The sequence below is a fragment of the Zosterops lateralis genome (assembly GCF_965231275.1).
Source record: "Zosterops lateralis genome assembly, chromosome: 6".
NCBI lineage: Eukaryota > Metazoa > Chordata > Aves > Passeriformes > Zosteropidae > Zosterops > Zosterops lateralis.
Window position 1 is genome coordinate 77,768 of NC_139761.1, and position 14,187 is coordinate 91,954.

Here is a 14,187-nt window from a genome sequence, read left to right on the forward strand (position 1 = left end):
CTCTCGGACAGAAGTTACAGCGATCATCTGCCTGCCTTTGACGACAGTAGCTTCTCTCTGAGAACTTCTGCCCAGTGTTGAAATGTTTCTGGTAGATCTTCAAGCATTCCCCATCTGAGGCTTTTCTCCTCCACAGAAATCCTGCAGAAAGGAAAGCTAAACCAGAAAAGTTGTTTGTAAGAGATTCAAACAAGTCACACCTAGATATATAACAGCAGGAGAAGGAAGCAAAAGTTTTGGGTGGGTGGTCTGACAAATATTGAAAAGAAACAAATTGTTTTTCTAACACAGTAGGCCCATGAAAGCAGAACTGGCTGAAGGACCCAGGGGTTTCTTACCAAGGCACAGCAAGGTGGTACTACCTGCCTAGAGAAAATTCATAATAATCCCCTAAAAATTACAGAAAAACAACATTTTCTTTAAAATAAAAATACAACCACACCATTAAATTATCACATTGGCAATATTCACAGGTTTTCAAGTATTACACTCGAGTTGACTTAATACATTTTTCGGAGCATGCACAAATAAATATTCAGAATTCCCAAGTACCTTTCCCTGCCTTGGCAGATTCTCCTCAGAAGCAGCCAGGACTTGGAGATACTGTAATTGCTAAGACACTTAAAAAAAAAAAAATTTGAATTCCAGCCTTTGAGATCACTTTATCTGGCAGGAGGGCAGTAGGATTCCTATTTGCTCAAACAGGATTCAGCCCTTCCTGCTGAGATGCCCCCAGAAAGCTGGCTCAGAATCACCAGTGAAGGTCAGAGCTGTTGGTGAAGCTGTTTTCCACTGTGTTATCTGATTGCTTCAACATCATTTCCCCGTATTCACCAATTTCCCTCTTGTGCATGAAATCAATGCATCAATTTACTTCCTGACTCCCAAAGCTCATTCTGCTTTTCATTTAAAGAAAAAGAGAGTGAAAATCAATCCAAAATGGTTCCGCAGCTGCTGAATTATTCTCTGCCTCGTGTCTTTACCGACGCTGAGGGGCACCATCATGCAGCTGCTTCTAGGAACTGGACTTCACCTCACCGAGTGGGTGGCGAGGGAGGCTCCGTCCGTCCCTGGATACGAACGCTGCGGGAAAAGGAAAGACCTCAGCGGCCCGGCCCCGGCCGAGCCCGGCAGCCCCCCCGGCCCTTCCTGCCCCGCTCCCCCTCAGAGGAGAGGGGCTGCGCGCCCCGGCCCACGGTCCCCTCCCTACCTGCAGCCGGGCTCGGCGGGCTCGGGCCGGGCTCGCCTCGGTTCGGCTCCACCCGGCGCGGTTCGGCCGCGCTCGGCCAAGCGGCACTCGGCTCCGCTCGCTCCGCAGCCCCGGCCGCAGGCGAGGGCTCGGTGTGTGCGGCGGGAGCGGCGGGCGCGGAGCGGAGCGGGGCCGGCGGGCGCCGGAGCCGTCCGGAGGCCTCTCGGGCGGGCGCGACCCCGGGAGGGCGGCGGCATCTCGCCTCCGGCGGGCCGCACGACGGGCCGGTGTCCGCGGCGCCGCCCGGCCGGGCTCCAGCGGGCCCGGGCTCTCCGCCTCAGCCGGGGGCACCGGGGACGGGCGGCGGCCGGCCGTGAGGAGCGAGGTGCTTTTGTCCCTCCCACACATCTCCAGCCTTCAGCTTGGGAGCTCTGGGCCCCTCCCTCATACACCGATTCTCCAATTGGTGGAGAGCCGCCGCAGTGACTGCTGCGCTGGCCTGAAGCTTGAGATCCCGCAGTCGCTGCTGCTGCTGCTGCTGCTGCTGCTTCAGCCTTGCCGCGTGCACCGTGCAGCCCCATCTCCTCCTCCTCCTCCTCTTTCTCCCGATCCTCCTCCCTGGGATGTGGGCAGACCCAGAGGGTAAGTGGGAGCCCTGGCTCACCTCAACCGTTCTCATCCCCCGCCCTGTCACAGGACCCCACAAGTTCACTCAGGGGAGGCACGGCCAGGCCACTGGGCCGTATGGGGGAGCAGATAATTCCCAGCATCAGAGGGTGACCTCCCACCATGCACCAGCCAAGCATGCTTTGTCCCTGCCCACCCTCTCTCTTCCTGCCTCCAGCTCAGGACTTCTGTCCCACCAGCTCCAACACAGAGCCTTGGGCACACGGGTAGAAGAAACAAGAGTGGTGCCAAAAGAGGCCTTGAGGCTTGAGTTTGCCTGCAAGATGTCCTCCCCCTGCAGGGAGCCCATGGGTGCCAGGCAAATCTGAGATCCACAGGGTGCTGAGGGCCCCTTAGAGCAGCCCCTAATTTATTAGGGAGCTGCATCTGCTAAACGGTGTTTCAGGCACTGCTGTCACACAGAGATTTTTACCACAAGCCCGTGAGACTTTATGCTTCCAGGGCAGGCAGCATCAGCCACAGAAAGGCAGGATTGATCTCTGGGCTGGGCTGGTGTTCTGGCCCTATCAGGGAGCCCCAAGCCTGGACAAAAATGCTCTTTCCTATCAAGCATCCTCTATCCTGCGTACCATGTCCAGGTCTTTGGCAGACACAGGTCCTGGCACAGGTGCTTCTCCTGGGGGGAACCATCACCCCAAATAAGCAGCAAGGGTGCTGTTCTCGCAGTCAGACAGCAGCTCTAGCTGGGAGGGAGGGGATAAAATGGCTAAAATCTGCAGCAGACAACCATTGTTGAAAGTAAAACAGAGAATCAAAAAGAGCGTGAAGTCAAACAAGAAAGCAACTCGGAGGAGGGTGAAGAGCATAGAATCATAGAAGCACAGAATGATTTTGGGGTGAAAAGGACCTTTAAAGGCCATTCAGTCCAAGCCCTCTGCCATGGGCAGGGACACCTTCCCTGCTGAGAGCTCCAAAAAACCTGGCCTTGAACGTTTCCAGGGATGGGGCTCCACCATACGTTTGGGTAACATATGGCAGTGTTTATCTATCCCTCACACAGAAGATTAATTTCTTACTATCTGATCTGAATCCCATGTTCCCCTGCCAGCACCTCCATTTGCCATTTCCCCTTTAGCACCTCCAGTCATCTCCTTCCTGCACCCTTTCCTGTCTCCATCCTCCCTCCTAGCAGACTTGCAGGTTATCCAGTAGCTCCTGAGTGGCCTCTTTGCCAACATCGGGTCTGCTGAGGTGTCATGCGTGGCACTCGTAGGGGACATATGCATCTTACCAGTGCATCCTGCCCACTGGAGCATCTGCTTCCACTGGCCCCGGGCCAGCCAGGCTGCAGCTGAAGGTGATGGGGAAAAGATCACGTCCCAGTACAAAATCGGTTTGTGCAATATCATCCAATTTGTGCACGCCACAGTTCAGCAGACAGAAGAGCAGTATGAGTAGAGGAAGGAGCCCTGCCAGAGCCCTCCTCCTCAGCAGGATGGCATCTGATGTCTCATCGGGTGTAAGAGCTCCTGAAACCCTGCAGCTGCTGGGGCATATGACTAGCAGGGTTGGGCAGGGCAGCAGACCAAAAATGCCCCTCAGAGCTCCTGCCATGTGGCACAAGGAACCCCTCTGCGTGTCAGAAAGCTGCCACCAAATTTCCTGGAACTGCAGGATTGACACAGCCAGAATCACGAAAGAGAAAATTGGGGGCAAATCTTTTGGAGGACAGAATTCTTTTTAAAGAAGCACCGCACACCAGTATCTACTCTATTCTTAAGAGGCTTCTGTAGGCTTGCAGGGTGTCTGGGGTCTCCTGAAGCATGGCGTGACCCCCTGCTGGCCATTGCACCCTGCTTTCCACTCCATCCCTGTATGTGCCATCAGCCAGACCCCAGTTCATGCCATCCATGTCCCACACACTCAGGGGACCTCTCCACTGGCTTTTCCCTTGACAGAGCCATTGCTGGTGCAGTTCTGTGCAGGTTCTGTGCTGCAGCCCAATACAAGGCAGGGCTTCCTGAATGTCAGCTGGGGTGGCAGAGACCTCGCTGATTTTGAGGTAGATAGACAGCACTGGGGGTCATGGCAGCCATCACAGGTGGCAGAGCTGATCAGCAAGAGCCTCAAGAAGCAGAGGTCAGAGTGCTCATGGAGCACTTTGTCTCCATGTGGATATGCAGAGCAACTTCCTCAGGCTGAAGAGGTATGGGATGGCAATTTTGGAGAGACAAGGTGAGCCCACCGTGACCCTGCAAGAGCTACCCCCACGCTGGGGCCCAGCCCTGCCCCACAGAACTTGCCCCACGCTATTGCTCTCATTCCCCAGAGCTGCCTGTGGCCACGGTCTTTGCGCACAGCCCCAGGCTAGAGCGGCTGCTGCCTGTTTGCCACGCCAGCGGCTTCCACCCCAATCCCATCAGCGTGGCCTGGCTGCGGGACGGCCAAGAGGTGCCTCCGGGCCCGGCGTTTAACAGCAGCCCCATCCTGCCCAAGGCTGACCTCACCCACCAGCTCTGCAGTGTCCTGGCCATGGCCCCCCGTGCTGGGCACAGCTGTGTCAGCCGTGTGAGCCACCAGAGCCTGGGCGCCCGCAGCCTTCTCATCCCGTGGGGTAGGTTCCATTCAGACATGGGGTGCAGGCTGCAGATGACAGCCACTGGCCCTGTGAGGGGCAGCACCTGATGGGCGCTGTCACTCTCACACAGTCGCCCTCTTCCCTCCCTGTCCCAGCAAAGCACAGCACATCCCCTACCATCAGCGTCACCATTGCGGTGCTGCTTCTTGTGGCCACAGCCTCTGCTTGGGTATTTTGGTGGCGGAAGCACAGGTGAGCTCTCCCTCCCATCACCTGCGGTAAGATTTATGGGCATGTAGGTCAGTGCAGGGGTTGCAGCAGCAGCAGCAGCTCTGTAGGGGTTAAGCCCCTGAGTGCCATCAGAGCTCACACATAGCCTTTGCAGGAAGGGTAATGAGGGTGCATGAGAGAGCCAAGAATTTATCATGTGAGGCCTGTTTGCCCACAGAGCAACAACTCTTCTACTCTCTCGTGGAGTCCCCGGAACCCCCATCCCCTCTCTAGATCACTGACCCCTGCCCTGCTCTTTGGACCACCCCCGTGCCCTTAGACCATTGGTTCCTGATCCCTATTTAGGCCCGTGCACAGCACATGGCCAGGTCTTTCTGTCCCTGAACCCTCTGGTGTGCTGGAACAAACCTTGCTGGAATTTATCATAACAACAGTCCCTTCTTGCCTCTCTTTGCTGAGCCTAGCCACGGCATGTGTGATGTGAGTCTGACTGCTTAGCCCGAATCCTCCACCAGTGGCTTTTCCACAGGAGATGTTTATGGGGCTCTAGGTAGCAGCTCCACCATGCAAAAAGCACACTGCTAGAGATCTTTGTCTCGGCTCCAGCTCTGCAACAATTCAGCTGATTTGAATATCATCACTAAGTCCACTCCAGAGTCAATATCCCAGCCGCACCGTCCTTTTCAGCTGCAGCCCTAGAGTCCCCATCCCTGCCCCACAGTCACTATGCCAGCCCTTTCATCATTTCACCATGCACCTCTCAGTTCCTTTCTCAGCTCTGCAGTTTCTTTCCATTACCACTCACAATTGCAGCCCCACAGTGATTTCAGCAGCAGCCCTACAGTGGCTATCACAGGCCCAGACAATATCTGTGCAAGCCTGGGATTTCTGGTGCAATCTTCCATTCCCCTTTTCAGGTCTAGTGATCCTGTTCCATTTTCAGTCACAATAGGCAGTGCAAACATCAATATCACAGGCCTACAGAGATTTCAGCACACAAATCCTACAGTCTTTACACCCGTCCTATAGTTCCTATGCCATTAACAATGTCTATCCCACCCTCTGGTGATTTCAAGTGGAGTTCTAGAAAGCCCTTCCCAGCCCCAGTGGTTATAGCTCTTAACCCACAAGCTTTATTTCACGGCCAGCTGAGTTCTTCTTCATCCAGCCCTACGTGTGTGTTTCTCCACCTCCACAGCCTGAATCTTGTCCTGCTTTAAATAGGCAGGATCTTCATCTTGGCACCAGCCCGGTAACAATTCAGCTCTGAGCCCTACAGTGTCTATGCTCACCCTGCAGTCAATATCCCAGCCCCATTGTGATTTCAGCCCCAGCCCTTTAGTGCCACACCCAGAGCCAGGCAATATCCCAGCAGCGCCAGCTTCTAAGGAGCCATCTTAGAGCAATCCCTTTTCATCTGTACACCCCTCTCCTCCCAATTTCAGCCTCAAGACCCAGCCCCAACATCAATATCACAGGCCTACAATGATTTCAGCACAGCAATGATACAGGCTCTATGTCAGCCCTGGAGTTTCTATGGCCTTGGCAGTCTCTATGCCACCGCTGCAGCGATTTCAGCTGGAGCCCTGCAGAGTCCCCTTCCCAGCCCCAGTGATTTCAGCTCTCGACCCGCAAGCTTTATTTCAAGTCCAGCACAGTTCTTCCAGCTCTGCGTGCGTTTTTCTGCCTGTCTCTGCCAGGTGTAGCTGCTGCAGGTTGAGACAACAGGGTCCTTTTTTTGTCTCTAGTTGTGCGGTTTCAGCTTTAGCTCTAGAAATGGTATTCCACCTCCATCCCATTAATCTTTATTCCATTACCAACCCCTGGGCACATGTCCCATTTCACAGTCGCTTCCCAGGTCTACATTCACTATCCCCTTTGAACAGTGACTGCAATTGCAGCACTGCAGTGCCCAGTGATTTCAGCTTCAGTCCCACAAGCTTTATTTCACTGCCAGCTCTTCTATTCCACTTCTGTCTCCACATCTTCCCAGCAGTGGCACAAAATGCTGCTTCTGGTTCTCAGAGTATGATTTTTTTATTTTTGCTCTAGCTCTGTGTTGTTTCAGCTCAGCTCCTGTTCCCATATTCAAGCCTCAACCTGCTAATCCTTACTGCAGCAACAGCTCTCCAGTCCCTACCCCAGCCCTTACAGCGATTTCAGCTCCAGCCCGCAGTTCCCGTCCCGGCTCCATATTCCCCAGAGCAGCCCCCCAGGGGTTTTACCCCAAAGCCTACCATCTTTGTGTCTCCTCCAGCTCTGCTGTCTCAGCTCCAGCTCCTCAGCTTCCCACTGCCTGCAGCTAAAACTGCTACTGCTTCTCACTGCAGCCCGGGGCTGTTGATAAGGCCACAAGTCAGTCATTGTCATCACTTCAATGTCTTTAGGAGTTGTATCACCCACCCTCCTGGGTTCTCAACCTTGGGGACACTTGAAGCCCGAAGGCCAACATGTATCTCCCCCCTTCCCCTGGGTCTCAGGCCAGCACTTGTCCGAAAGCCCTCCAGCTCCCCCAGGCAGCACCAGGGGCTGGAAAGAGCCACTGGGCCCCTGCTCCCTCATCCCAAAAGGTGTCCACGGGTTGGTTCTCGGGGCCTGGAGCCCTCCGAGCCCCCATAGCCTCAGCCTCTGCTGGGTACCACGGGGCAAGGGCTGGTAACCCCCCCCGGCATCTCTTGCAGGCCCTGAGCTGCAGCTCCATCCCCTTCTCCCGTGGGGAGAACCCTCCAGCCCCAGCATTTCCACTGTTCCACACTGTTTTGGGCCTGCCTCTAGTGGCAAGGGCTTTATTCCACATCCTGGGGCTTTCTGTCTCTACTGGGCTCACAACTGCTGTTTCAGCCCTAGCCCTACAACCTTTACTGAATTAACATCAGATATTTAGGAAAGAAAAAAAAAAAAAAAAAAAAAAAAAAAAAAAAAAAAAAAAAAACCACGAGCCAAAAATAGTGCATTGAAACAAGCAAAATAATGAAAAGATGCAATAAATATGAAAAACATAGTTACTTCTAATAAAAGCAAAATAAAATAAGAAAAAGTGCAAAAACTGCTGCTTTATTTCTGATCCTGTAAACACTGCTTTTAAATCCAGAAACTACACAAGCGCTTCTCGCCGGGCCCTGGTAGCCGCAGCCGGTCCTCCTGCGCCGCACCAGGCCCCGCACCAGGCCTCCGGCCTCCCTTGGTACGGCTGGCGCCACTGCCCCAGGACACCGGCGGCCCCCAGACACTGGCGCAGGCGGACGCGGGAGTCGCGTCCGTGCTCACCCTCGCTCCCCGGGCCGGCAGCTGCGGACATCCCGTCCCGGCGCAGCGGCGCTCCTGCCGATCGACCGCACAGGGCCAAACGCCGCTCCCCGTCCCGCCGCCGGACTGACGCCCCCGGCCCCTCAGGCTGCTATTTATGCCCCAGGGCCGGCCAGCTCAGCCAATCACAAGCGGATGCAGCGCCGGCCCCGACAATCCCTGCTGAGGAAGCGCCGGCCAGGTGAGCCCAACCAATCACAAGCGGAGGCAGCGCCGGCCCCGCCAATCCCAGCTCGGCCAGGCGAGCCCCCCCCGCTGTCCCCTCACGGCCCCGCTCCCGCCAGGGCCGCCGGATCGGGGCCGGGGGGTTCGGGGCCCGGGCTGAGGGCGCGGCGGCGTTGCGGTCGCGATCGGGACCGGGAGCGCTGCGGGCGGCAGGAGCCGCTCCTGCTCCGCCCGCAGCCGGCGCTGAGGCGGCGTCCTGCCGGGGCTCCGGGCACGAGAGGACGGCGGCGGCGATTTCCTGGTGCCGGCAGGGCTGTTGGGTGAGAGGATCTCAGTGTGAGACAAGTGACCATCTGAAACACACAAACAATAAGGGATGCTCAGAGTTGCACCAGAAACACCACTGCCCTGACGACACAAATATATGAATTGTAGAAAACACAAACAAATGTGCAGCAAAAAAAAGCCAACTCTTATTACTGCTAGTCCATTTTCCAAATATAATAAAAATAACCCCATCTCCATTCCCCTCAAAAAACTTCCAAAATATACACCCCAAACCCCCCCAACTTAAAGACCTGCCTCTAACCAAATAAGCATAAACCCCACATCTTTTAAACTATATAAATTCATTAACCTAATGCATCAAAACCACAGAATTTTTAATCCTTAGTCAACACCATATACACCGATCCATCACTATATACAAAAACAAATCCTATTTTCTATTAATAAAATAACAAAAAAGTCTCAACTTTTAACTACAAAAAAACCATAAAAACACCTAATTAAAAATAGAATAATGTCATTATAAGTAAGCAAAAACTTCAAACAAACTTCCTCCAAAATAAGTATTTTAAATGCCAAAACCCCTCAAATATTTAAAATAACTACTTCAGAAATGCCTTCTGTACATTCCAGACTGATTTTGGGAGCAAAGCAAGGAAAGAAAAAGCACACAGCCCGTTTTAAGAAAACAGTGTTTACTCCTGTGCATTCCCTGTCCAGTGTGTTCAGCCCAAGCACAGACAGACTGCAGCACACAGATCTCCTTTGCTCTTAGTTAGTTTTAGCCAGCTAAAGCAAAGACTTCTTTTTCCCTTTTTCTTCTGACTGTTTAAACCTGCTGCAGACTGGAAAACCCAGAGAAGCACAACAATAAACAAATCAATCCACAAAAATAAAAACAGCAGAAATATACTCAAATTAACAGCACCAAAACCAGTTATTCCTGACTCAATAAACCCATAATTCCTCAAAACCATCAAAACAAACAGACCACCTATAAATACACACAAAACCAAAATATCCATTTGACTACAAACAATATCTCCTAAATTATCCAAAACTATAAAACATACACTCTAATCAAGCAGGCTAAATAAACAAACCCCTACAACACCACAAACAATAATGTCATCATAAATATTAAGAAACCCTAAAAAATGAACTACATCACACTCTCTCAAACCCACTAAAACAAACACTAGATGCTCACCACGATAAAAGCCACCACTAAATAAATAAAAACCTCCCCTATACCTCACACCACAGCCAATTACACCACTGTAAACCTTAGAAAACAAACCCTGGAAAAACACAATATCCCCCAAAAACAATTCAAAACCAAACTCAGTTCAAAAATACTCTGACCATGTGAACTATGAAACCAAACACGAAATAAATACACCACATGTCTCATCACACCACCTACAAACAGAATAAAGCCACACAATAAATCATTAAAAACCACCAAACAGAAAAAACCCAGCTCTACCCAACCTGAATCCCTCCACACAACACACAAAACCCCAATAACACATTTCAGAAGTCTCTCAAGAAGAGCTACTTAGATTAATTCTACCTCAAATACAAACAAACCCACCCATAAAGTTATCCTCACTCAAAAACCTGATTATGTATAATAAATAATACTCCAAAAAGTCACGCAAAATACTACATATCCCCTAAGTACATAATATTGAATAAAAGCCACATAGAAACATCATTATTTATTAAAATTCCAGCTGAAAAGAAAATTCCTCCACTTCAGACACTGACAACAACAGAAGAGGAGTTTCTCCAATCAATTTGAACTCCTTTTGTCTCCATAACTCCTTTTTCTTCTGGGAGCACCGGGGAGGGATTGGTGAGACGAAGCTGAAAAGAAAAAAAACATTCCCCCAATAAACCCAAAGTGGCTTATCTGTTTAGCATAGAAGTTTGTCCCTTGTCGTCCCCCGAGGAAATGCTCCAAACCCAAATGCTCCTGCAGCCTCGTCATGAACCACGGCCAGAACTCAGGATAAATTCCTCATTCTTCACAGCTCGATATCGAATTGAGCTGATGCTCCCCTTTTAAACCGCCCCCGGCTGGAACCGGCCCCTCGTTATCCATTCCAGCTGCACCTGTACCTGCTCTGTCCCCTCTACATTAATTCTAATTTACCGGTTTCTCTTCGCTGCCTTCCCCGGGAGCGCCCGGCACGGCTCCAGCGGCGACAGCGAGTGCTGCAGCTCCGGGCACAGCGCCAGCGTGTCCCGCCCGCCCGCCGGCCGGGGGATCGGCAGCGGCCCCGACACCGCCTTGAATGGCCCGCCGAGGAAGCGGCAGTGACGGCGGACACCGGCCGGGAGCGCCCCGGAACTGGCCCCGGCTCGTTCGGTTCGGCTGAGGGGGGCGACGTTCGGGGAAACTCGGCTGGGTTCGGCTGTTCGGCGATTTCCGTCAGCCGTCGGCTCTTTTCGGCTGTTCGGCAACACTCGGTCATTTTCGTCCCTCCCCGGCTCTGTTCGGTGACGCCGCGACTTACGTCACTTTCACCCCTCCCCGCCGCCATCTTGAAAAGGTCAGGCGCAGCGAACCGCGCCGCCATCTTGGTTGTGGCACACTTAAGGACCCCATCAGTGTATACAACAGGCGCCTGACTAAAATGTCTACCCTGAACCCGCCCGCGGCGCGGCTGAACCCACAGTGCATGTCCCTACACCTGGAAACGCCGCAGAAAATTGTCCCCGGGCGGCGCCGTGGTGGGGATTTTTATGCAGGCACTAAGATAGACACACCACAGGTCCTCTCTTTTTCCCGCCCTTTTGGCCGCCATCTTTAGAAGGTCAAGCCCCGCGAGTCGCGCCGCCATCTTGGTTGTGGCATCCCCCCCAAATGTCCCCCTCGGCTGCTCGCACAGGCGCCTGACCACATCGCCTGCCCGAACACTGCCGTGGCGCCGCTCAGCCCCCATCCCGTGCCCGCGCACCTGCGTACGCCGCGGAAAAAATCGCTCCCGGGCGGCTCCGTGGCCTAGGTCGCGCGCAGGGAGCCGGCTGCCACGTGTCCGGGGGTCCTCGCATTTTTTCTCGCCTTTTTGGCCATGATCTTTCGGTCCTCGGGCGGCAAAACTGCCCGTGAGCTCACAGCCCGGGGCTGCTACGGCGGAGAACTGCAGTACCGCTTTTTATCCACGAGATGGCAGCATTGCCTTACAGTTCACAGCCCAGGGCTGCTACGGGCACGGGGGAGAGCTGCAGTACCGCTCTGTGTCCACACGATGCCAGCATTGCCTCACAGTTCAGAGCCCGGTGCCAGGGAGAGGGGGCTGCAGTACCGCTCTGTGTCCACACGGTGGCAGCGCTGCCGCAGGGAGAGGAGGCAGAAAAGAACGTGGCCAAAATTCCCCTTCCAAACATCCCCGAAAATAAAGGCCCCAAAAGACCCCCAACCACAACAACTACGAGAACCCTGCCATCAACCAAGCCAAAACAAAAATAGCCTTAATTTTATGCTATATTTCCATATTTCTTCTATTTCTTATTAAGATATTTCTATTATCTCATGTATTTATCTAGTATAATTTATCTATTTATATAATCTACCTATTTATATTATTAAAATTTGTTTATTATATCATGTTCATTTTATTAGGTATATTTTACATACTATAATATATGGAACATGTAATAATAGTGTAACTAAAGATATTATTCTTAGATGTTATAGTTGTCTTTTTGTTATGTATATATTTATTTTTTTGTATTTTTATTTTTTTTGGTAGCATTTATTTCTTGATATTTTAAACTATATGACTTCATTAACCTAACAGATCAAAACCAGAGTTAATTAGAATTGAAAGACTGGTTTTCTAAGGGGTAAACACTTAATCTTTATTAAAATAAAAATACATTCTAATAAATAATATAAAAATAATTTAAAAATAATAATATAAAATGAAATAATTTTCTCTTTCTGCGTGCTTTTGGGGGGATTGTTTGTGGGGGCTTTGTTTTGGGGGTTTTTTTGTTTGCTTAGTTTTAGATTTCTTGGGTAATAAACAAGGAGGTTCAGAGAGTTATAAAATAAAATGTCTACTTAGTTTAATTGCTATCCCCTAACCCCTAACCCTAACACCTAACCTGCTACCCTGACCCTTGACCCCCTGACCCCCTGACCCCTGACCCCTGGCCCCTGACCTTTGACCCCCGAACCTTGACCCCTGACCTATGGCCTCTTGACCAATGACCTATGACCTATGTCCCCTGACCTATGACCTTTGACCTATGACCCTTGACCTTTGACCTTTGACCTATGACCCTTGACCTATGACCTTTGACCTATGACCCTTGACCTTTGACCCATGACCTTTGACCTATGACCTTTGACCTTTGACCTATGACCTTTGACCTATGACCCATGACCTTTGACCTATGACCCATGACCCTTGACCCTTGACCCTTGACCCTTGACCCTTGACCTATGACCCTTGACCTTTGACCTATGACCCGTGACCTTTGACCTATGACCCTTGACCTTTGACCCTTGACCTATGACCCTTGACCTTTGACCTATGACCCTTGACCTTTGACCTATGACCCTTGACCTTTAAACCTTGACCTTTGACCTATGACCTTTAACCTATGACCCTTGACCTTTGACATATGACCCTTGACCTTTGACCTATGACCTTTGACCCATGACCCTTGACCTTTGGCCTATGACCCTTGACCTTTGACCTATGACCTTTGACCCATGACCCTTGACCTTTGACCTATGACCCTTGACCTTTGACATATGACCTTTGACCTTTGACCTATGACATATGACCTATGACCTATGGCCCTTGACCTTTGACCTATGATCTTTGACCTTTGACCCTTGACCTATGACCTTTGACCCATGACCTTTGACCTATGACCTTTGACCTTTTGACCTATGACCTTTGACCAATGACCTTTGACCTATGACCCCTGACCTTTGACCTATGACCCCTGACCTTTGACCTATGACCCCCTGACCCCCGGCCTTTGACCCTGACCCCCTGACCTTTGACCGTAATGCATTCTGAACCCTAAAATCAACCCCACATGTAACCCTATATGTAAATGTAACCCTGCATAATTAATTGGGTGGTTTGAATATTTAATTAGATCACCAGCATAATTAATTGAGCGATTTGCATATGTGTAGGTAATTAATTAGGTTATTTGCATAGGGTGATTAATTATTCAACTGGCTAATTGGGTCATTAGTGGTCCAGGTGGGAGTGGGGGGTGTGGTGATTAAGCAGTCATCTATAATCAGCTGCTCCCAGCTGCAGGACTAATTAGGGGGGCATACAGTATGTATACCCTGTGTTTAGGGGGGGCTATAGGGTGTATATATAAATTAAAAAGAATAAAAATAATAAGTCTGGTGCAGTGGTAGGAATTTTCATGCGGCCAGGGACCAAATATTTTTATTTATTTAAAGTTTTTTTTAATATTTGTTCCTTGGCCGCATGAAAATTCCTACCACTGCACCAGAGTTAGAAATAAAGTTAAACTTTATTTCTAACTTTAAATTACAAAGAAAGAGAAAGAGAGAAACAGAGAAAAAACAGAGAGAGAGAGCGAAACAGACAGAGAAACAAAGCAAAAAAGAGTCAGAGCAACAGAGAAACACAGTGAGTTAGAGCGAAAGAGAGACTTGGAGAGAAACAGAGTTGTTAGAGTGGAAGTAAAAGAGAAACAGCATTAGAGCGAAACTGAGACAGAGTGAGCGTGAGAGAAACAGAGAAACAGACAGAGACTGAAAGAGAAACAGAGTTACACTGAAATA

General features: G+C 50.9%; 1 long non-coding RNA gene and 1 pseudogene across 2 annotated transcripts in view; one reads left to right on the forward strand and one right to left on the reverse strand.

Moving 5' to 3' along the window:
* Positions 1–14,187, reverse strand: part of LOC310910838 — a 53,540-nt gene that overhangs the window by 21,782 nt on the left and 17,571 nt on the right. The gene's annotated exons all lie outside the window — the stretch shown is intronic.
* LOC310910392 (T-cell surface glycoprotein CD1a-like) lies at positions 3,073–4,690 on the forward strand (annotated as a pseudogene). The gene is made up of 4 exons: positions 3,073–3,085; positions 3,775–4,051; positions 4,146–4,430; positions 4,550–4,690. The product of its transcript is annotated as a T-cell surface glycoprotein CD1a-like (transcript).